Genomic DNA, 25,481 nt, shown 5'->3' on the forward strand with positions numbered 1-25,481 from the left:
TATGAATCTGTGTGTTTTTGAAACAAATTCTTCAGTGCAGTGGAGCCCAGCCAAGTACCTGTGCTGGTACGGTTCTTGAAGCCTTTGTAAGTGACAGTCTAGGTTTTCCCCAGCTCCTTAATGAACCATGGTGCATTGCCATTGCATGTCCTACATTCAACGGAGCATATTTTATTCTGTCACAGAACTTGGGCTGTTCCAAATACCAGTCTGATGAGGTCACGAGCAGGGTATGGATCAGCACAGAACCATGCAGAACAGCTTTCATATAACCACACAGGAGGCACCACTGTGCAGAAACCCAACTTCAACAACTGCTGCTTTTCTGTACTACCCATCTCCTCCTACTGCTTCCATGCAAAAGGAAGGGGATGGGATCCAGCAGTTGGGCAGCAATTCAAAGTAGACTTAGCGGAGAAGGAGGAGGCGGGGAGATTTCACCAAGATATAGTGGGCACTGGCTTTGGAGTCCCAGGACACTTCCTGACAGCCACAAATCTTCCCTTCTGCCACAGCAACCCTGGAGAACCTGACACTCCAACTAGGAAAGTAGCTGGAACTGTGGCCTGGTCTACACTACGTGTTTAAACCGAATTTAGCAGTGTTAAATGATTTAACCCTGCACCCATCCACACAACGAGGCCCTTATATTGATATAAAGGGTTCTTTAAACTGGTTTCTGAACTCCTCCCCAACGAGAGGAGTAGCGCTGAAATTGGTATTGCCATGTTTGATTAAGTTAGTGTGGCCGCAAATCGACGGTATTGGCCTCCGGGCAGTGTCCCACAGGCACCATTGTGGACTGCTCTGGAAAGCAATCTGAACTCGGATGCACTGGCCAGGGTAGACAGGAAACACCCCTGCGAACTTTGAATTTCATTTCCTGTTTGCCCAGCATAGAGCTCTGATCAGCACGGGTGGCGATGCAGTCCCAATCCCAAAAAGAGCTCCAGCATGGACCGTACGAGAGATACTGGATCTGATCGCTGTATGGGGAGACAAATCTGTTTCTATCAGAACGCCGTTACAGAAGACGAAATGACAAAGCATTTGAAAAGCTCCAGGCTATGATAGGACAGAGGTCACAGCAGGGACTCAGCATAGTGCTGTGGTGACAAGCGTAACGGAAAAGCCAAAGAATCAAATGGATGCTCATGGAGGGAGGGAGGAGGGACTGAGGACTCCAGCTATCCACAGTCCCGCAGTCTCCAAAAAGCATTTGCATTCCTTGGCTGAGCTCCCAATGCCTGAAGGGTCAAAAACATTGTCCGGGGTGGTCAGGGTATATCTCGTCAATTATTCCCCTTCCCCCCCGTGACAGAAGAGGGAAAAAAAATTGTTTCTTGCCATTTTTTCACTTGTCACTGTGTCTACTGCATGCTGTGGTAGATGCGGTGCTGCGGCGCTGAACAGCAGCACCCTTTCCCCTTCCTTCCTGATGGCAGACGGGTACAAAATGGTGGAAACCGTCATCATCCCGTTGAGTGCTCCTGGCTGGCCTGAGAGAGGTCGGCCAGGGGCGGCTGGTAAAATGGGAATGACTCCCTGTCATTCCTGGCAGATGGTACAACATGCTGGGTAACTGTTCTCTCATAGCAGATTGAGCCTGAGCTCATCAGCCCCACCCCCTTTCGTGTCTAAAGAAAAGATTCTGTACTCCCCTGGACTATCATAGCAGCGTGAGGGCTGCCCCCCCTCATTTTATCTCGCTAAAAAAGTCAGTGTTTCTTATTTCCTGCATTCTTTATTACTTCATCACACAAGTGGGGGGACACTGCACAGTAGCTAGGAGGGGTATGGGAGAAGAGAAGCACCGGGTGGGCTTGTTGCAGGGGCCATCCCCTAGAATGGCATGCAGCTCATAATTTCTGCAGGATATCTGGGGCTCTGACCCGGAGCGGCTGTGCTCTCTGGTTCCCCCTAGTAGACTTGCCCCATATTCTAGGCAGGACTGACTCAATTTTTTACACAAAACATAAGAAGGAATGACCAGGGAGTCATTCCCATTTTTGTCTATGCGCCCCTGGCCAACCTCCAGCGAGGCCAGCCAGGAGCACCCATGACAGCAGCAGACGGTACAAAATGATTGATAAACCGTCATCGCCAATTTCCAATTGCAAATGGTACAAAATGATGATAACCGTCATCTCATCGCCAATATACAATGGCCAGATGCTGCAATGCAATAGGGATGGTAACCGTCTCTGCTACCTTGCAAAGGCAAATGAACTGCTGCTGTGTAGCACTGCAGTATCGCCTCTGTCAGAGCATCCAGTACACATACCGGTGACAGTGACAAAAGGCAAAACAGGCTCCATGGTTGCCATGGCTATGTGTCTGCCAGGGCAATCCAGGGAAAAAGGGCGCGAATGATTGTCTGCCGTTGCTTTCACGGAGGAAGGATTGAGTGACGACATTTACCCAGAATCACCCGCGACACTGTTGTTGCACCATCATGCATTGGGATCTCAATCCAGAATTCAATGGGCGGGAGAGACTGCGGGAACCTATGGGATAGCTACCCACAGGCAACGCTCCAGAAATCGACGCTTAGCCTTGGTACAGGACACACACCACCGAATTAATGTGCTTAGTGTGGCCGCGTGCACTCGACTTTATACAATCTGTTTTACAAAACTGGTTTATGTAAAATCGGAATAATCCTGTAGTGTAGACATACCCTGAAGTATAGGACAGTGTCCTAAACACTAAAGAACTGGAATGCTTGATTCCAGTGACAGGAAAATGCAAAGAGTCAACTTTTTCCCCCTGTCCATACCACAACGAGTTTCAACGCAGAAAAGAGTGACACAGCACAAAGTGCAGAAAGAAACACAAACCACCTGAGTATTGAATGGAACAGGAGTATCTGGAAAGCAGTAATACCAAGAGACATGTATGGATGGTGGCAGACAGCAAACTAGCAGGGAACTTATTATGGCACATGACACCAAAAAAGCTGTGATTCTGGGCTGAATATGCAGAAACATGTCATGGAGCCAATAATCCTGATTCACAAAGATTTGACAAGATTGCACCTAGAATACTGTATTAAGTTTTGGGTATCTCAGCAACAGAAAGAGATGGGGTTTAGAAAATAATAAAACTGATAAAGGGGGTGAAGGGAGAAAAGATTAAAACACTATACACAGTGTGATGGGATGGATCACAGAGACCCCCTTGGGACTGTCATCTGATGTGCTAAGACTACCTCTGCCAGCTTGGGACTTCAGTACCTGTCTTCTTGAGCCAGACACACTAGCCTGCTGCAAACACAGACCCAGGTCTCAACCACGTCCCCCAAAAGCTGAAGACTTAACTGAAAACAGCTTAAGAAGTGCTCCTGTTTCTAGCACCCAGATACCGAGTTCCCAATGGGATCCAAACCCCAAATACATCCGTTTCACTCTGTATAAAGCTTATACACGGTAAACTCATAAATTGTATGGCCTCTATAACACTGAAAAAGAGATATGCACAGCTGTTTGCTCCCCTAGGCATTAATTACTTGTTGTGGGTTAATTATTAAGTGATTATATTAAATATAAAAAGTAGGATTTCAGTGGTTCCAAGTAACAGACAGAACAAAGTAAATTACCAAGCAAAATAAAACAAAAACACACAAGTCTAAGCCTAATACAGTAGGAAACTAAATGCAAGTAAATCTCACCCTCAGATGCTCCAATAAGCTTCTTTTACAGACTAGACTCCTTCCTAGTCTGGGTCCAGCAACCACTCACACCCCTGTAGTTACCATCCTTTGTTTCAGTTTCTTTCAGGCATCTCTTTAGAGTAGAGAGACTATCTTTGAGCCAGCTGAAGACCAAATGGAGCGGTTTCCAGGGCCTTATATAGTCTCTCTTGTGGGTGGAAACCTCTTTGTTCTCCTGTGTAAAATCCCCTCAACAAGATGGGTTTTGCAGTCACCTAGGCAAGTCACATGTCTATGAATGATTCAGCTTTTGCAGGCCGACGCCATTGTTTACATGTTAGTTTGAATGTTCCCAGGAAAGCTCAGATGTGGATTGGCATCTCCCAAAGTCCATTGTCAGTTAAGTGTTTCTTGATTGGGCACTTACTGAGAATAGCCCTTTCTCAAGAAGCTCACTGAGGCTACTTAGAATCAAACAAGTACATAGCCAATATTTATATCTTCGAATACAAAAATGATACAGACAGCATAATCATAACCAGTAAACTACAACCTTCCCATAGACACCCCACTTGGCCTCCTCTGTATAAGAACTGCTGCAACCATAGGAGCCTGGTTGGTTGGTTGGTTGTAACAATGATCTATACGGTCACAGTTTATGTCAATAACATCACACACAGCTTGTGTAAGGGAAGACAATTGTCTCAATTGTGTTTAGAAACCGTGAATGTCAAGAAGGGATAGAATTATTTAGCATGCATCAAAGGGGTATAAGTAGGAGAACAGAATGAAATTAAGAAAAGGATATTTTTTGCTGACTCTCAGAAGAAGCTCCTGAGTGAGATCTATTACAGTATAAAATAGTCCAAGGGAAGTGATGGAAGCTCTGTCAACTACTCTGTCAGGATTATCTGCACTTGCAATGGCATGGACTAGAGGCTTTTCTAGGGTTAGCTTCTGCTATTAAACAGTATAAATAAGACTGAATGAAGAAATCTTATATCCTAAAACCATGCACTGAATGTGGATAGCCTCCAAATTACCATGTTTTCAGCCAATTGACTAGGAGAGAACTGGACAGAACTTTGTAATTAATTAGTTCTGCCACATTTTCTATTCCATTAACAGAATTATCTTTATCTGCTTCCTCTTGTTACGTCATTGGCTACTTTCCTTCCATTATCTTTCTTAAAAACCAAATTGAAAAGAATGTTCTCTCCACACCGGCAGAAGAGGTTACTGCAGACAAAAATAAGATTTTTCCACTGAAACTCTGCATCAAAAATTAAAACGGTTGGGCCAGCAACTGAAGAGGCTCAGCTTTCTATGCCCATTTGGCAGTAAGATGTCAACTGAAATGCACAAGGATATTGATGAATGATTAACAGATACCTATGGCATAGCAGCATTACCCTTTTCAGCAGAACTTATTAAAAGAGAAGAGGAGATTTTAACCCAGGTATGCTTGCCAAATTCTAATGTGGGTGATCATATTCTGCCTTCTTAGACCTCCACTCAGATAGTCAACTATAGAAGTTATTCTTCTCTTTTCCCTGAAGAGGTGTTGTGTAATATTATTACAGCTTACTGGCTGTCACATTCTACCCTGCAAATGGCTGCATTTCAATACAATTCCTGTAGCTTACAGCCCTCTGTAAAACGCTTTTGTGTCTTGGCCCAATTCAGCCAAATTGCCATCTATATGAATAATTATTAACCTATTTCATCAAATTGTAATATATGAGGAATCCGAATAATGTACAGTAATTAATCAAACTCTCTCCTCACTTGAATAGGACTCAAGAATTCTTTGACTTCTACCTGTGATAATTATTTTTTTCCATCCTAAAGAAAAGTTAAGTAGCAAAATATGATTTGAGTAATCTTAAGTTAAATAAATGTCTCTTTAAGAGAATCTGCCTGGTTAAAAATATTTGTTGGTAATAAATAAAAGGTAAGAATATCTTTTTTAATATTTTAGATTATTAAATCTACACATTTTATAGCACTAATTTTCTCTGCATCATCATCAGTCCAGATACTGAACATAGTCTAGCCAAGGGGTAGGCAACCTATGGCACACGTGCCAAGGCGGCCACAAGCTGATTTTCAGTGGCACTCACACTGCCTGGGTTCTGGCCAACCATCCAGGGGGCTCTGCACATTTTAATATCATTTTAAATGAAGTTTCTTAAACATTTTAAAAACCTTATTTACTTTACATACAACAGTTTAGTTATATATTATAGACTTATAGAAAGAGACCTTCTAATAATGTTTAAATGTATTACTGGCAAGCGAAACCTTAAAGTACAGTGAATAAATGAAGACTTGGCACAGCACTTCTGAAAGGCTGCCGACCCCTGGTTTAGTCAGTGTAATTTTTTGCTTATAGCTTATTTCAAGTCAGTTTTACTTTTTGACACTTTGGAACGGGCAACAATCGAAATATCTGAGTTACATCACTGCAGGAGAGCATTTAAAAATCTAGAAAACACACCTGCTTTCAGTGAATTTTTTAAAAAATCATTTAAAAAATATCTCCAAATGTTTTTATTGTTTAAAAACTAAATCATCCTATGTTGACATGATACTGCCTCCTTAATAAGCCTGATATGCTAAGAGTCACTTGGATAGCTTTGTTCCTTTGTTTAAAGATCTTGTCAATCCTATCAACTGATTGGTGTTTCACGTAACAAAGTTGCCAAATCGCCACCTTCACCTACATTTTGCACACTAGGGATATAACAACGCTACCACGGTCTCTGAAATCAACATCATTCATATAAAGTAGCAGAAGTTTCACTAGCTAACTGACACCTACTTCTTTCCCCAACCCCCTCTTGCATATAATTACCCTCACTTTGTACTCCACAGTTATTGCTAGGCAACTGTCATCAAACAAATTGCAGCATTATATTTTTATAAATATTACTACAACGTTAACAGGAAAAACAGATTGTCTATTTTCTCCTCCACATAAAGACATTAGCCAACGTCCTGATGCTACAATGCAGAGCCATTTCCCACAGTCTCGCTGGTTTCACATTTAGTTGTCTCCCTTATCGCTTGCTGCAGCATTACTAACCTCTGTCTCCTTTGTGTCCCTGGTACATTCATATTTGAGTAGAGTTAAATGTACAGATTATCACATCTACTGCTTCAAAAGTGATTGGCTATTAATTCCACCTCTCCCAATTAAAAACAAAACAAAAACCCTCCCCACAACTTTGAGGAAACACAACTTCACATTCTCCAAGAGCACTGAGCTATAACTGAGATGTTGATGTTTTATACACCCAAGGGTCTGTGACTTAAAGGGAATGCAGCAATTTCCTATTGGTACAAAAATACTGTAGAAGAAATGAAGGTCAACTAATACACACTTGTGCTCTTACTCCCTCAATGTGTTCAATCTCTTCTCCAGCTTCTTCTCTACCCCCGTGTAGCAGGGCACTGCTAGGAAAGCCCCTAATCAGCTCCTGCTACCTGGTACCCAATCAGGGGGAATAGATTGGGGCTGGGTAAACAGCCAGTTCTTGCCTAGAAACTGCCCCCACCTGCAAGCCTCATTAGCAGGAGCTAAAAGGCTGGGAGGAAGTGGAAGGGGGATGAAGACCAGGAGGGAAAGAGAAAGGGCAGGGGCAGGGGCAGGGGCAGGAAAGAGCCTACTAGTCTTGCTGGTCAGGCCTGTGTGATGTCAAGCCATGTAAATAGGGGAAAACTGGTGGTGGGAACAGACATAAAATAGAGAGTATGGGCATTGCACCAGTTTGGAGTATCCCTGAGTCTTTAAGGAGTGGGGCCAAGGGGCCAAATCCAACAGGTCATGGCATGAACCCGTTATACCCCTACATTCATAGCAGCTGACTTAATAAATAATATTTCTGCTATATTAATTTGGAAATAATACAGGGACAATAGAACTCAACATATCCTAATCAGAAGAGGATTTTCTTTAGCAAACTTGAGATACAGTACTTACAACTTTAGCTAGCTTCCCTGAGTATGCAGATATTTGCACCACTGGGAAAATTTAACATACCATGCTAACACTGGAATCAATTTCTATACACTAGGATGCAGTTAGTTCAGTTAATCTAAGATTTATTAGAACGTTTTCTTTCGAGAGCACTGCATGGAGTTCAATGGATTGCCTTAATGAGGTTAAATGCAATTCGATCTCCCTATGAATTGCCCCAGGCTTTGTGTACAGCAGCACCAGCTCTCATTGCTTAAACTGGCATTTTGAGCCAGCTTCGTGGGCGTAGATCTGAGTAATGCCCTAATCCTAATTTATCCAGTGCCACAGAGAGCTGGGTGATTGCTTTCTGCTCTTGCTTCCCTTATAACCTTGGGGACAAAGTTCTATAAGATCTAGAGGTCTACCATGAACTAAAATTGCTACACTCCACGTCTCACTTTTACAGCTGGATAAGAGTGCTCAGTAGGATGAGCTGGTTCATAAGTCTTAACCATGTCCCTTGGGACAGCATGCATGGCTACACATGAAGGATAGTGACAGAAAACAGCCATTAGGATCCTATGCTTTAATCAGTAAGGCCGCATTAATTGCATCTTAATGTGATCCATCTACAATGCATTTAATAACCATCAAATGCTCACGAACAGCAGGAGTTAAGTCTCCAGTGGTCCAGAGAGATAACTGGCGCTAGAGATTTCTTAAAGAAAACTAGATTTCTTTCTTAGAAAGTGTAGGATCAATTCCAGAATCTCTCAAATTGATGAAACTAAATATACTGTCAAACTGTATATAGAACATGTTGCTAATAATCAAACACAAAGGATTCCAAATGTTCATGATTCTTAAAACCAGAATCTGCACATAATTTCTGATACAAGCAATTACATTTACAACAAATGTAAAGTAATGCACACTGGCAGGGAAAGTTAAAGCTATTCATATACCTTATAGGGTTCTAAATTAACTATATCAACTCAAGAAATGGACTTGGGAGTCATAGCAGATAGCTGAATAGACACTTCCACTCAATATGCAGTTGCAATCAAAAAAGCAAATAATGTTAGGCTGCATAAAGAATGGGACAGTAAACAATACTGAGAATATTGTAAAGCCATTATATCAATCAGTGGTGCGAATTCTGTGTGCAGCACTGGTCACCCCATCTCAAATAGGATATAGCAGAACCAGAAGGGGTCCAGAGAAGGGCAATAAGAATGGTCAAGAGCCTGGAAAAACTCCTTTTCAGTCTTTCTTCACAAGGATTGGGATTTTTGTTACTTTAGAAAGAAGAAAAATAAGAAGGGACATGAAAGAAGTATGTCAAATAATGAATTGTGTAGAAAAGGTGGATTGGGACCTTTCTGTTCTGTTCACTCTGTGTCTTAACGTAAGAGCAAGGGACAGTAAATGAAATTGAAAAAGGAGCGAAATTCAAAACTAATGACAGTGTGTAATTAAATGGTGGAACTCTGCCACATGAAATGGTTGAGGCCAAGAACTTTAAAAGACTCAAAAAGGGACTGGGTGTTTATATAAGTATCAAGAATAATGATAACAATTTTGTGGAAGAACTTCAGAGCTTAAGTCAACCTCTAACTATTTAAGACCTAATGTGTGTGTGTGTGCGGTGGGGGGATACCCCATATGTGCCTACTGCAGGGTTCCTACACATTTCTCTGAAGAATCTAGTGCTAGCCACTCGCAGAGATGGGACCCTGAGATAGATGGACCATGGGTGTAATCCAGTCTGGCAGATATGTTCCTATCCAGAGTTATTTTTGTACCTGAAAAACACCCCTATATTCACAGGCACAATAACTCAGTGAAAGTGCTCTGGACTGCTACAGCAGTCCCAGGTTTGCCCTCATTTCCTGGGAATGACAGTGCAACAAAGGTAGCTTCAAATAAATGTTCTCTGTTGCTAACTACTGGTGCGAAACAAGTAGCACCTCTGAGGAGCTTCTGCTTGGTCAGGATACTGACCATAATACAAGGACTTGAGGTTGAAGAGAAGCAGAATTTTAAGTGTCAAAAAATATCTGCAAAATCGTTCTATGTAGGTTACACTAAAAAAAAGTATGAATTTGATTGATAATGTTATAATTTAATGCAGTGAACACAACACAGTAGACAATTGTTTTATTCTTTTAGGTTACCGCAGCTGTGGGATATGGAGCTGTAAAACATTGGCAGCAGTTGGAGCATCTTTTTCTAATGAGTAGGCCACACTGGATGACAGCCTACTATTGCTATCTGCCAATAGAGTTACTCCTTTAGCTCAGGTGGGGTCTGTACTGTGACATCAAGTGTTGCAGATTCCAACTCTCCTGAAGACCTGCATGCGTATAGGATTGTTCGAGCAGCTCAGTTATTTTGCACCCTGGGTAGCAGGTTTAGTCTTTGTCTAACAAGTGTTGGGTAAGCTTTTCAAGCATTGTTCTTCATTACAAAAGATCACAAAGCACTTTCTAAACAATACACAGAGTTCACTCACCAAACACAGAGAAGTGGTGATCGCGGAGGTAGAATGAGGCAGCCATTTTATACCAACAGTTTTTTATTTTAAAGGAAAGAAAGAGCAAAAAATAACTTCTGCTGTCAGAGAGCAGAGGACTCAAGCTGTAGTTTTGCCAGAAAACAAGAGTTATTCTTGCCAGGAGTCCTATTACTAATGAGATATATTGTTGCTGCTATAATATCAGCATCTACTAATCGCTGAGGATGGTTAGCACAGTTAAGAAACGTCACACCTATAGCTAAACCATTCCAAATGTGCATGTTTGATGTCAAAGTTGAACCACTGAACTGGTGGAAGTTGCTGGTCAGTCACCTAGAGGCCAACTTTGTTGAAGTGGCATTTCCAATTTTTGTCTGTAAATGTCTTTCTTCTGTGTGACTAGTTCCAATTTCAGAAAGCCTTTGGGAGTAGGAAAGCTAAACTTTCTGCTCCAAGAAATTAATAAAAAAGCAGCAGATGAAAATATTCCATTCATAGAATCACTGTCTACTAAACCAAGAGGGATCAGTGAAGTACAACAATCTTTTCAGTTCTCCCATTAAGTTAAAGTTCTGAAATTTAGAGAATACCAGCATTCCCTAGAGTCAATGTTTTAAAACATCTTTAGTGATATTTAATACTATTTAAGCATAAAATCAAAAGGTGGAAAATACTCAAATCATCTAGTCCATCCTCCCTTTGACAAAGGAGAATCTCCAAGCTACTCTGTAATGTCCAGAGAAATGAGGCTTTCATGACTTTCTTTGGTAGGTTGCCAAAAATAGAGGTCAGTAAGTTTTTTTCTAGTCCATAGCCCAAATTTTCCCTTCCTTAATTTTGCACATTTACTCCCTTATGTCATGCTCAACTGCCCTTTCCCTCCCTCATGTTAATATTCAAGTTCTCAGACAGATATGTCTCCTTCAGCTAAGGAATATCAGAAAGCACTATTGTATTCTAGATGCAGTAGAGCTTAACTGTCTGCTCAAGGCTATATGATGCAAAGGCATATTCATCCTGAAATAAAAATGAATCATTTTACAGCTGTATCATATAGCAAGCTCGTCTTCAATTTCCTCTCCACTATCATCCTTAGGTCTCGTTTTTAAAATTAGTAATGGAGAAGATTTCCTATTAAATTGTCTGCACTTTGGATTAGTCTCCCCTAAGATATATTGCTTGCATTTGTCTAGGCTGAATCTCATCTCATTTACTGTCCTTTATCTAACCCCTCTCCCTTTCTTTTATTTTCTGTTCTCACTGATGTTCATGCCACCTTGTTTTACTATTATCAGCAAATTTAGATTATGACGAGCATAGAGACAACAGCAGCTTCATTATGACCAGCATAGAGACAACAGTAGCTGATCGCATCAGCCAAAGCTTGCAGAGAATTTTTATGAAGTGGAGAAGATTAATAGATAATAGGAATACACTACTAAAACCCAGGAGAGATCATAACACTAAAAAATTAAGGTAAATCAGAGGCATCTGAAAAGAAATGATAAAGTGACTCAGGCCTTGGATACACTTGAGGGTTACAGCACTGGTGGTGGCTTTACAGCGCTGTAACTCATTCCCTATCCACACTGGCAAGGCACATACAGCGCTGTATCTCCCTAGTTACAGCACTGCATGTACTCCACCTCGACAAGAGAAATAAAGAGAATAGCGCTGTTGCTGCAGCGCTGGGTTGCCAGTGTAAACAGGGAATAATCTTACTACGCTGTAACTGACCTCCGGAAGCTTCCCATAATGCTTTTAAGTAAAGATTACGCTCTTTGTTTTGTTGTGATGCCTCTGTTTGTTTTGTTGTGAACTCCCGGGCTCCCGAAGCTGCTTATCAAAAAACCAAACACTGCTACTGTTTGCTGTGAATGAGCTCCCTTTGGAACGTCCACAGCTAGTGTTTGCTTGAAGAGAGGGGGCTTGAGGAAAGAAGCAGCACGACGTGCGGGAGGGAGGAAGGGGTGTGTGTTTGTTTCGGGGAGGCTGCTTATCTGGTGCTTTCAGTGAGCGAGAGAATGGGGTGTGGGGGTCAGAACTTGCAGCTGCTGACAGAGTATCGGCTCTAAAATCCACTCTCTCTCTCCCCCATGCTCCCTGTCACACTCCACCCTCCCACCCCACCCTTTTGAAAAGCAAGTTGCAGCCACTTGAACACTGAGATAGCTGCCCATAATACACCGCTCCCAATGCCGCTGCAGATGCTGCAAATGTGGCCACGACAGTGCGCTGGTAGCAGTCAGTAAGGCCAGATTGCAACACTTTCCCTGTTCAGCTGTACGAAGACAGGTTTAACTCCCAGCGCTGTGCAGCTGCAAGTATAGCCATACCCTCAGTTGTGAGTGCCTGTAGACAATGTCTAGAGACACCACTGTGTGCATTAGCATTGTGCCCACATTAATAATAATGTTGTACCGGTGCATACCTATCAGCTCTGTTCTTCCCACTCTATAGACAGAAGTGCAGTAACAGTACCACCACACACAAGCCCTTTAGTGATAAATCTGTAGAAAAGGCAGCACTGGTACAACCACTCACATACACCTGACCACTATGCAGTCCAAATCCCAATGCATACAGCACTACTATAAACATACTCAGTATGACACCAATATGATAAGTGAGTTCCACAAGTAACTTGAATCCCCTACCTCTACACTCCACATTGACACCAGCAGCTGCTGGAATCCATCGTACAGGTTGGCAAAGGAGAAAATTAAAGCAGCTTTAAGGGACCACACCTTTTAGGAAGGCCTCACCCACTTTTTCTACAAGCCACGTGCTAAACCACAATACACTGGCCTTTGATCTTCCAGTCACAGGCGCCAACTTTTTCCGGGTGCCAGTGGGTTCTCGAGAAACCCCCCCCACCTTCCTGGCCCCACCCGGACTCCACTCCTGCCCTGCCCCAATTCCAACCCCTTCCCAAAGTTCCCGCTCCAACTCCAACCCGTTCTGGCCCCTATTGGATCCCTGCCCCAAATCCCACCCCGGCCCCGCTTCTTCCCTGCCTCATTCCCTGAGCATTCCCGCTCCTCCCTCCCAGTACTCGCCACGTGAAACAGCTGGGAGGAGGAGAAGCAGGATGCGGCATGCTCAGGGGAGGATGCAGAGGTGAGTTGGGGCAGGGCAGGGAGCTACCGGTGGGTGCAGAGCCCCGGAGCACCAACGGAGTCGGCGCCTATGCTTCCAGTATCATAAGGTAGGAACTTTTTGATGCAATTTACACTTTAAGAGTATTAGTTAAATGTGCACCAGACTGGGATATCAGGTCCAAGAGCTCTGGGCTTCTGAGATGCCCCAGTCAATCACTATTCAAACACAATGCAAGCCAAAAAAAAAAAAAAAGTTTACTAACCAAACAAACCTTTCATTTTCTTGCCCTGCCCCGCTACACATATTGAAGAACACATGCCTGCATGATAAACTGAAAGGCAAACTCAGTGATGTGTGAAGTGGCAAGTTAAGCAGCAAAGAATCCTGTGGCACCTTATAGACTAACAGACGTTTTGGAGCATGAGCTTTCGTGGGTGAATACCCACTTCGTCAGATGCATCTAATGGAAATTTCCAGGGGCAGGTATATATATATATATATGCAGGCAAGCTAGAGATAATGAGGTAGTTCAATCAGGGAGGATGAGGCCCTGTTTTAGCAGTTGAGGTGTGAAAACCAAGGGAGGAGAAACTGGTTTTATAATTGGCAAGCCATTCACAGTCTTTGTTTAATCCTGAGCTGATGGTGTCAAATTTGCAGATGAACTGAAGCTCAGCAGTTTCTCTTATGAAGTCTGGTCCTGAAGTTTTTTTGCTGCAGGATGGCCACCTTAAGGTCTGCTATAGTGTGGCCAGGGAGGTTGAAGTGTTCTCCTACAGGTTTTTGTATATTGCCATTCCTAATATCTGATTTGTGTCCATTTATCCTTTTTCGTAGCGACTGTCCAGTTTGGCCGATGTATATAGCAGAGGGGCATTGCTGCCATATGATAGCGTATATTACATTGGTGGAGGTGCAGGTGAATGAACCGGTGATGGTGTGGCTGATCTGGTTAGGTCCTGTGATGGTGTCGCTGGTGTAGATATGTGGGCAGAGTTGGCATCGAGGTTTGTTGCATGGATTGGTTCCTGAGCTAGAGTTACTATGGTGCAGTGTGCAGTTGCTGGTGAGAATATGTTTCAGGTTGGCAGGTTGCTTGTGGGCAAGGACTGGCCTTCCACCCAAGGCCTGTGAAAATGTGGGCTCATTGTCCAGGATGGGTTGTAGATCCCTGATGATGCATTGGAGAGGTTTTAGCTGGGGACTGTATGTGATGGCCAGTGGAGTCTTGTTGGTTTCTTTCTTGGGTTTGTCTTGCAGTAGGAGGCTTCTGGGTACACGTCTGGCTCTGTTGATCTCACACACAACTACTTCAAATTTGATGACAATATATATCTACAGATCAGTGGCACCGCTATGGGCACCCGCATGGCCCCACAATATGCCAATATTTTTATGGCTGACCTGGAACAACGCTTCCTCAGCTCTCGTCCACTCATGCCCCTTCTTTACCTATGCTACATTGATGACATCTTCATCATCTGGACCCATGGGAAGGAGTCTCTGGAAAAATTCCACCACGATTTCAACAGCTTCCACCCCACCATCAACCTCAGCCTGGACCAGTTTACACGGGAGGTCCACTTCCTAGACACCACGGTGCAAATAAGTGATGGTCACATTACCACCACCCTATACCGAAAACCTACCGACCGCTATGCCTACCTTCATGCCTCCAGCTTCCATCCCGGGCACATCACACGATCCATTGTCTACAGTCAAGCACTGAGGTACAACCGCATCTGCTCTAACCCCTCAGACAGAGACCAACACCTACCAAATCTCCACCAAGCATTCTCAAAACTACAATACCCGCACGAGGAAATAAGGAAACAGATCCACAGAGCCAGACGTGTACCCAGAAGCCTCCTACTGCAAGATAAACCCAAGAAAGAAACCAACAGGACTCCACTGGCCATCACATACAGTCCCCAGCTAAAACCTCTCCAATGCATCATCAGAGATCTACAACCCATCCTGGACAATGAGCCCACATTTTCACAGGCCTTGGGTGGCAGGCCAGTCCTTGCCCACAGGCAACCTGCCAACCTGAAACATATTCTCACCAGCAACTGCACACTGCACCATAGTAACTCTAGCTCAGGAACCAATCCATGCAACAAACCTCGATGCCAACCCTGCCCACATATCTACACCAGCGACACCATCACAGGACCTAACCAGATCAGCCACACCATCATCAGTTCATTCACCTGCACCTCCACCAATGTAATATACGCTATCATATGGCAGCAATGCCCCTCTGCTATATACATTGGCCAAACTGGACAGTCGCTACGAAAAAGGATAAATGGACACAAATCAGATATTAGGAATGGCAATATACAAAAACCTGTAGGAGAACACTTCAACCTTCCTGGCCACACTATAGCAGACCTTAAGGTGGCCATCCTGCAGCAAAAAATCTTCAGGACCAGACTTCAAAGAGAAACTGCTGAGCTTCAGTTCATCTGCAAATTTGACACCATCAGCTCAGGATTAAACAAAGACTGTGAATGGCTTGCCAATTACAAAACCAGTTTCTCCTCCCTTGGTTTTCACACCTCAACTGCTAAAACAGGGCCTCATCCTCCCTGATTGAACTACCTCATTATCTCTAGCTTGCCTGCATATATATATACCTGCCCCTGGAAATTTCCACCACATGCATCTGACGAAGAGGGTATTCACCCACGAAAGCTCATGCTCCAAAACGTCTGTTAGTCTATAAGGTGCCACCGGATTCTTTGCTGCTTTTACAGATCCAGACTAACACGGCTACCCTTCTGATACGTGGCAAGTTAAGACTCTCTTACTCTCAAATTCCTTGAGAACTATTTATACCCCCTCACTAACAAGCAAAGGTGTCTAACCTGGTGCAATTTAAAAGCCAGAGAGACAGAAGAGGATGTGAACTAGTGCGTCTCTTGTGGCCCTCCTTTTGTGGCCTCTTCAAAAGGTGAGCTACATCAGCTTAAACTACCTTACAGCCAATGGGCCAAATTCAGAGAGTTACAAGCTGGTCAAGTAGATGCAAGCCACAAATTAGGCCTTATCTACAATAAAAGTTACACACATTTAACTAAAAGTGCATTTTAAAATGGATTTAATTAAACCAGTACAAAACATACCTGTGTGGATGCTTAAATCAATTAAAACAGTTGATAAACTAGATTATTGTAAGCCAGGTTTAAAAATTGATTCAAGAGTGAACAAATTGAGCCAAATTGATTTAAAAACAATGTGTGTTTAGATAAGGCCTTAATCTGACAGTATTTAAATTGGTGCAACATCCAGTCCCATCCACCTGCAAAAATATCCAAATTATGTCAGTTCAGACTATCTAATTGTTCTCTTTATTTGGCCCTAAAAGTCCACAAGATTTCTTTGGGAAAAGCAATGATGATTTACAGTATAGGAGAGCACACACTTAAAAAATTAAAGCTGTCATTATATAAACTCTTTATAAAACCAGGTCTATTTCCTCCTCTCTCATCCTCTCTGATGTTATTGACTCGAACTGTGACCGTACAGATCATTGTTGCAACCAAGGTCCTGTAGTGGCACTAAATCTTGTACAAAGGAGGTCAAGTAAGGTGTCTGTGAAAAGGTTATGATTTGCTGGTTATGATTATGCTATGATGCATGTACAATTTTTGTATTTAAAGTATTGCTCTATACTATTCATATTTCAAACTTGTCCTATGCTTCTGGGTAACAACCCAGATACTTTGGCATCAGCACTGCCTAGCCTGCTTGATGGCCCATTAAGGACCATCAGCTATATAGCTGACCCACTGAGAGATGGCAGATACACCTTATGACTCAGCAAGGCATGCAGGGACATGCCTATGGACAGAACTCTAAGGCTTTCAAGCCATCTGCTGGGCAGCTTGTGTCTGAAACAAAGGAAGCACCGGTCACATGGCAAGAGACTATAAAAGGCAGCTGCATCTTCTCCATTTTGTCTTCAATCCTGCTTCTTACCTCTGGAGGAACTTTGCTACAAATGAAGCTCTGAACAACGGACTGAATGACCCATCCAAGCTATGGATGTACTCCAGAGACTTGACTTAAGCCAGAAGTTTATTCCATCACTGCTACAAGCCTGAACCAAAAACTTTGCCATTACTGTATGTAATTAATTCCATTCAACTAATTTTAACTCTCATCTATATTTCTTTCTTTTTACAAATAAACCTTTAGATTTTAGATTCTAAAGGGTGGCAGCAGCGTGATTTGTGAGTAAGATCTCACTTGAATACTGACCTGGATCTGGGGCCTGGTCTTTGGGATCGGGAGAATCGTTTTTCTTTTACTAGGGTATTGGTTTTCATAACCATTCATCCCCATTCAGAGTGATGCTGGTAGTGATACAAGGAAACTGGAGTATCTGAGGGAATTGCTTGTATAACTTCTGGTTAGCCAGTAGGGTAAAACCAACGTCCTCTCTGTTTGGCTGGTATGGCACGCCTTAGTAGTAAAGGACCCCCAGCCTTGGGCAGTGACTGCCTTGCTCTAAGCAATTTGTTCTGAATTGATACTCTCAGTAGTGTCCCGCCAAAGGCTGCTTCGTTACACCCTTCCACCCCCCAAAGTAACAAAACTTAACATGAGATTCTTTGCTGAGTTGCTCAGAAGGGCATCCTTATCGAGGACATCTATACCATATAATTAATGGATAATCCCTTTCCTGAAAATGTTATACCAATTAGACCAGTAAAAACCAGCAGGATCTTATTAAAGGGGACAAGGCAAAGATGCCACATTTATTATAACAATTTGATTTATGACTAATAACTAATATCTTAATTCTTGTACACACACATTATACCTAATACCTACACACACACACACACACACATCAGATGTTCTGCAGCTGCTGCATAGTTACCAGTCCTGAAGATAGCTTAAGTTCATAGCTTGATTTTGTAGCTTGGGTTCGTAGTTTGTGGCGGCCAACTGGCCAGGAAAGCCAGGCACAAGGACAAGCTGGATCTCTGTTGGGCAGGCACTGATGTCCTTCCATGCTGGCAGCAGAATGTTACCCAGAGTCTCTCATCTCACCCTTCTTTTTTATAGGCTTTTAGTTTGGATACAAAGTCTATAGGTCTTGCTGTGTCACGCTGCCTCTCGGTTTAGATTGATCACCCATCAGTTGCAGGTGTGACTTTCAGGCCATGTCTACATCTAAAATTTTGCAGCGCTGGTTGTTACAGCTGTATTAGTACAGCTGTATAGGGCCAGCGCTGCAGAATGGCCACACTTACAGCAACCAGCGCTGCAAGTGGTGTTAGATGTGGCCACACTGCAGCGCTGTTGGGCGGCTTCAAGGGGGGTTCGGGGAACGCGAGAGCAAACCGGGAAAGGAGACCAGCTGCGCCGCGGTTTGCTCTCGCGTTCCCCGAACCACCCTGCAAACCGCAGGGAAGGAGACCTGCTTGCTCGGGGGTTCGGGGAACGAGAGAGCAAACCGGGAAAGGAGACTAGCTTCTCCGCGGTTTGCTCTCGCGTTCCCCGAACTACCCTGCAAACCGCAGGGAAGGAGACATGCTTGCTCGGGGGTTCAGGGAACAAGAGAGCAAACCGGGAAAGGAGACCAGCTTCGCCGCGGTTTGCTCTCGCGTTCCTCGAACCACCCAGCAAACCTCAAGGAAAGGAGACCTGCTTGCTCGGGGTTCGGGGAACGAGAGAGCAAACCGGGAAAGGAGACCAGCTTCGCCGCGGTTTGCTCTCGCGTTCCCCGAACCACCCTGCAAACCGCAGGGAAGGAGACCTGCTTGCTCGGGGGTTCGGGGAACAAGAGAGCAAACCGGGAAAGGAGACCAGCTTCGCCGCGGTTTGCTCTCGCGTTCCCGAAACCACCCAGCAAACCTCAGGGAAGGAGACCTGCTTGCTTGGGGTTCGGGGAACGCGAGAGCAAGCCGGGGAAGGAGACCAGCTTGATTACCAGAGGCTTCCTCAGGTATGCTGGGATACCTGCTTATTCCACGGAGGTCAAGAAAAGCGCTGGTAAGTGTCTATACTTGATTACCAGCACTGGATCACCAGCGCTGGATCCTCTACACCCGAGACAAAACGGGAGTACGGCCAGCGCTGCAAACAGGGAGTTGCAGCGCTGGTGGTGCCCTGCAGATGTGTACACCTCCTAAGTTGCAGCGCTGTAACTCCCTCACCAGCGCTGCAACTTTCTGATGTAGACAAGCCCTCAGCCTTGAACCTGGCTTTGATCTTCCTTCTGTTGTCCTTTTCTTTTTAGGGTGGATGCTTCTTACTTTGTTTAGGGCTGTTGTCTAGGTCTTCAGCCGTTGGTATTTGAACTTTATCTCATCAGGACAGGCTGGGGCTGGAGGCTGATTCCGTCATCAACACATACCTCATTCACAGATCTAAACTAAACTAATAAGATTACAGCAGGGTTTGCAAAAATGAAGGTTGGAGGAAGCTTTTACAAAATGGAGTGAGTGTTTTAAAACGGGGTTTGAATTACAATATGGAACAGAAGTTACAGTGTAGGCAAGTGCAGTGAATGGTGAACAGAAGTTACATTAATAAAGTGAACAATTAAAAACAATTTCATTTATCAGTTCTACAAAAAAGCCAATTACCAATAGCAAGTATCACAAAAAAAGTGACAAGGGATGATCGCTTCACTTTGGAGGACAGCCAGGCACTGGCAAAGAGCCAATATGGTAAATATTGTTCCTCCTTTCATTGTAATTTCAAGTAGCTTGTCAACAACGGCACACAAACACCCTTCAGGCAATAAACTGCTACATTTTAGTGTTTTCTTCTCTAATCTTTCCAAAGTTTTACCTCACTGGTGAAGCTGGAGAGTAGGAACATGCAACAACACTGTGAGCAAAAAGGCTGCAAATCCTTTCAGAAAAACCTAAGTACAAAATGCTCAACACAGAAATGCTTTACCACAAATGACACCTTTGTTGGCAGCCCCCTCAGAAAAGCTAGGGGTACGTCTCACTGCAAAAAAAAAAAAAAAAAAAAAAAAAAAAAAGTGCACATTTTACATCAAGATTTCTACCTAATGGAGACGAGGAACTATAGTTTTTGACCTTGCCTGCTTAAATCAAGATTAACTCCATGCGGGCAGTATGGGGTTGACTTCAACTATTTACCTAGAAGTAAACTGTCTGTGCCTTGTCTCCAGTGTGATCTTATATTCAGATGACTCTCATGATTGAAAACACAGTGTTTGCAGCACAAATTATTAGACCAGGCCTGCACAACATGCGGCCCGTGGAGCCTCACTGTGCAGCCCGTGGGGGGATTCTAAATCTCCTGTACATGGAACTCTGCGGGCAGTCCAGAGCCCTTTAAATCTCAGCCGCGGCCGGGAGTCAAAGGCTCTAGGCTGCCCACAGTGGCAGGGAGCCCAGAGCCCTTTGAATCTCAGCTGCGGCCGGGAGTCAAAGGGCTATGGGCTGCCCACAGCCTCGGGGAACCCTGAGCCCTTTAAATCTCAGCTGCGGCTGGGAGTCAAAGGGCTCTGGGCTGCCCACAGAAATTCCCGGCCGCGGCTGAGATTTAAAGGGCTCAGGGCTCCCTGCTGCTGCGGGCAGCCCAGAGCCCTTTGAATCCTGGCCTTGGCTCCAGCAGATGGGCTAGGGCTGGGATTTAAAGGGTTCAGGCTCCCCTCAGCGGCAGGAGCTCTGGGCCCTTTAAATCCCTGCCCCAGTCCCGGAAAGCTCCAGTTTCCTCCAAGAGCCCTGGGCCCTTTAATTTGCCCCGAGGGCTCCCAGCCACCTCTTCAGCTGAGAGCCCCTGGCTGATTTAAAGTCAAGTATCACCTCCTCACCCCCAACCTTCCTTTTTGGCCCACAGCTGTTTTGATGGGGCGGTGCTGGGGAAGGAGAGTTTGTTTCTGCAGGGCTAGGCGGTGCTGGAGCGGGGTGCTTTCACGGGGCCGAGCAGTGCTGGGGGGGGGGGGGGTGTTTCCGTGGGGCTGGAGGGTTTTGGCCCTCAGCTGTTTTCTTTGGAGTAATGTGGCCCTCGCCGCCTTATGAGTTGTGCAGGCCTGTATTAGACTATGGGTTTGAACCAAAATTGGACTGAATTACATCTTACCCCTAAAATGTATCCTTGCAGAATAGCATGGAGAAGTCAGCACTGATGTTGTCTCTAGTTTGAAGTACCAAATCAGTGGATGGGAGAGCTGGTTCAAAGACTGTGTAACTGGCACTGTTAAACACTAAATGTACAGTTTTAAAAGGTGTGATATATACCAAACACCTGCATGTCCTGGCTTCAATCTCCTATAAAGAATAATTGCTATCCAGAATAATTGCACTTGAAGTACATGAAAGCATGAATGAGCAAATGTGAAATTCCCATAAATACAGTATTGTAGTTAATTACTTGCTCTTCCTATCGCTTAGATTGAAATAAGTAGCTCCTCTTGTTATTCATATGAGCATGTTCATCATACATATCATGGTGCAATACTTATATGGTGCAATTTGTGGTATCTAAATAATGCAGCTTTAGCTGATGTCCTCTTATTACAGACTGTCCCTGGACTCTCCTCTCCTATTCAGAATGTTGGCCTTACTATCAACAGTAACTTTGTAGAACCCATAACATTACATATAAAGCTTACAGGCAACGTGAGGACATCTTTCTTCCATACTTGGGATTGCGTAGAGAAGAATTTTTATCATAGGTGACAGATACTCTAGAAAAGTGGCTCTGAAGTTTGTAATACTTCTCTTTTTAGATTTTGTGCTACCAGTTCCTGAAACCAGAAGAAACGTGTACTAGACTCTGCTATGTGGCGTCAGATCAGCAAATCTGTTGTAGCTTGATGTACCACTCCTGGCACCCTGTGCAGAGTATAGAAAGCTAGTACTAACGACAACCCTGCTGTACCCGTATTAAGCTATGTCCAATCTGTAGTCTGATGGGTTGAGAAATAAAGAAACCTTTCTTCAGAAACACCACAAAGACCTGCTTTAGTGGGAACTGATGAGGTAAGAGACCATCAGAGCAGATATCTACAGCCTATGAGTTAAATCATTCTTCAGTTTGTGTGTTTTCTAAGAAACCCAGTAACAGGACAATCCACCACACTACTGTTTTAGTCTATGAAATCTCTTCTTCCTAGGACAGTGGTTCTGAATGGTGATGAGCATTCTCCAGCGTGTTTCTAGAGCTCAGATATCTTTTTAACTATCCTGGGACAACTCAGCAATTATGCCTATTGGTTTAAGCAGCAGAGAGCCAGAAGAACAACAAACATGGAATTGCAAAGTCCAAGAGCATGAAACCTGCAGATAGCCCTCATGTGTCTGAGCAAGTAATTCAAAACATAAGTTAACTCCACGGCTGGACATCACCAGCACATGCTTTGATCAATACATGTGATCCAAGCAAGTCCATCATTAATATAAAACAATCAGCCACATCCACTTTTATATTAGTGTGGTCATATGAGCAGTTCCAGGCAAGTCCAAAAATATTGCATGACTATAGACTAGCAATTCCTTATTCAAACTGTGAATGAACCACCACCAAGAAGGTGGGAAACTGTTGGGCAGATGGATCAGGACATTATAATGGAGCTTACCAGTAAAGTAAGATCTCGGTGAATGAAAATGCCGCTGTGCCTGACTTTGGAAATTTAGGATTTCACCTGCCCAAAGGAATGAAAGGATCCCTGCCTTGCAGCTATAGCACAGGGCTGCATATGGAGAATAAACCTGCTCTTTGTCTTCCTTCAGGGCACTAATTTCTGCAAGTTATTTACTTCAAATGTTTGGTATTTGGGGAACTTTAACATTTCCTAAAGTTTGTGATTTTTTTTTTTAGTTTGTTAGGTTCCCGCCTTTGATTATGAACCAGTGTGACACTCTGTACCTTAAATAGCACCCTGCAACCCCATATTCACCACTGTGATATGATTATGATATGCTTTGTGCAGGTACCATTTGAGAGGTCATGATCTGTTGAACATTACTATCCTATTGAATTATATGTGTTACCATTGTATTTGAAGTTATGAAGTTTTGCTATCTGTGTGTTATTGAAATATGCTGTGCGTCTAAAAGACGCCCACAGCCAACCTTTTGGTGGCAGAAAAGGAACAACTAACCCTTACACACAACCAGATATTGTGCAAAATGTTTATCGGTGAAACAGTCCTGAAATATCACTGCCAATACTTAATTGGTAACTCATGATTTGCATCAGCCTCTATTAAATATAAACTCACATGGTGTTTTGAAGATACTCTGTTATAACTGAGGAGGTAGGAATCAAACCCATAATCTTCAAAACTACCATCTGAAATTAGAGGTTTTCAGGTTAATTTTTGGAGCCTGGGATTATTTTTATTCCCACTTTGTATGCACTGTTGCAGAATCAATGTGGAGTTTTCACTGGATTTAAAACAAATATGTTAAAAAATTAACAAGCACACTTCAATGTTGTTTACACAAGCAGTTCCCATAATCTACAGGATAATGGAAATTTTAATCTAAGAGCAAACAGTCTGCTGCATTAAACCCTACATTACGTGAATTTAAGAAAAAACAAAAACTGATCAGTATTTCAAATTTAAATCCATGCTTGTCACTTGTGTTTCCAAAACAACAACTCAGTAACCACTAACAATTCAAACTGCTTATGGTGTCAACATCCATGTCAATTGATAGAGGCAGCAGCAACAATGCCTGAGGCCTACATTTTCCAGATACCACAGAAGCTCCCCAATATTCCCCATCTTTTCCCAGCTACTCAAAGTTTCCCCACCCTTGCCCAACCGAAACCTCCAGCCCCACTTCCCACTATCTGAGACTAAAGGTCTTTCTTCAGTCCCCTTCCACTCTCCCCAATAGCTGAGTGAATCCCACTTTTCAGAATATCATTCCCCAACTTCCTGTGACCCCTGTATACTATGTCACTAGCCACACAGCCATCCCAAGCAGCACCTCTAGACCCACTGAACCCCACTGCTACACTCCAACCCCTGTGCACTTAGATGTACCCCCAGACTGCTCACACAACCCAAGCTGTACTCCAACTCCCATAATGCACTTCACTGCTCCCCCAAGGTGCACCCCTACCCCATACAGCACCCCCAGCCCCATCACACCCATGTCACATCCCTCCTACTCCTTAATACTACACTACATCAACCCCAAGTGGCACCCCACTGCTCCCCTACAACGTCACCTCATCACCTGCCCCACTGCCACTGGAGCCCTCCATACTGCCCCATAGTCCCCAACGGCGCACCCCACTGCTCCCCCACCCCCATCACAGCCCTACATGGTACCTCATAGCCCCCAGTGCTGTGCCCCACTGCTCCCCTACCCTCACCATAGTCCTCCATACTGCCCCATAGTCCCCAGCGGCGCACCCCACTGCTCCCCCACCCCCATCGCAGCCCTCCATACTGCTCCCTAGCTGCCAGTGCTGCACCCCACTGCTCCCCCACCCCCCGTCACAGCCTGGGCCGGGCGTGGCTGGCTGCCCCCCAGACCCGCTCGCTAACCCTTTCTGGAGGCTGAGCCCCGCCACGCTCCCTTACCCGGCCCGGCGCCGCCTCCGCCGCCCGCTCGGGTATCAGCCGCCCCCCTAAGCTGACAGGCCGCGCAAGCGCACATGCGAACTCCAGCTCAGAGCCGAGGCGCAGGAGCCAGACACTATCGCCTTCCAACTTCAAGACAATAGGGTAGGCGCATGCGCAAGAGAATGGACGGCTTTGCCTCCGCCTCGGGCAGGCCGCCGCTAGGTCTGTTTTGCCTATGCGCAGTAGCTGCGGGAGCCTTGCTCCCTGTCGTTCGGCAGGGAGGAGCCAGTGTGAGCCTAGTGCTGCACAGACAGCCCCTTCCCGCCCCTCCATGGTCACCTAAGGCCCTCAGCCTCGGGGGTCGGGCTGGTGCTACCCTGCCAGCTCCAAGGGCCCAGGGGCCTGAGAAATGTCACGCGTGGAGCTGGACAAAACATGCTCCACTGTGAAGGGAGAGGTTGGCTTCAGGGCCAGGGGGCAGCACAGGCCCAGTGCGTTGTGCGGGTGTTTGGCTTCCTCTGAGGCATTAGGTTTTGCAGGCTGCAAGAGGCAAAGTTCTGGCTTGATGGGCCACTTGTCTCAGCTGCTGGCTCATTCCATGCTCCTGACATTTAAGACACAGAAGTTGCCGCATCTTGGAGTGGGACTGTAATGCGCTCACTGGGTACTGCGCAAAGTGGCCAGGGCACCAGGCTGGAAATCAGAAATTCCTGGT

The 25,481-nt window shown here is 44.5% G+C and overlaps 1 protein-coding gene across 7 annotated transcripts in view; it reads right to left on the bottom strand.

Annotated features, from left to right (window-relative positions):
- Positions 1-24,899, bottom strand: part of TBC1D24 (TBC1 domain family member 24) — a 110,249-nt gene extending 85,350 nt beyond the window's left edge. For 5 of the 7 annotated variants that reach the window (XR_003998167.1, XR_003998166.1, XR_003998165.1 and 2 more), the window contains exon 1: positions 24,785-24,893. The gene's annotated coding sequence lies outside the window, so the exon portion shown is untranslated. Of the gene's footprint in view, positions 1-24,784 lie in introns of all 7 variants that reach the window. The other 2 variants (XM_030545579.1, XM_030545580.1) reach the window with 2 other exon arrangements.
- Positions 24,900-25,481: the final 582 nt, after the last annotated feature.

Source organism: Gopherus evgoodei, unplaced genomic scaffold (genome assembly GCF_007399415.2).
Source record: "Gopherus evgoodei ecotype Sinaloan lineage unplaced genomic scaffold, rGopEvg1_v1.p scaffold_38_arrow_ctg1, whole genome shotgun sequence".
In the NCBI taxonomy this organism is placed as follows: Eukaryota; Metazoa; Chordata; order Testudines; family Testudinidae; genus Gopherus; species Gopherus evgoodei.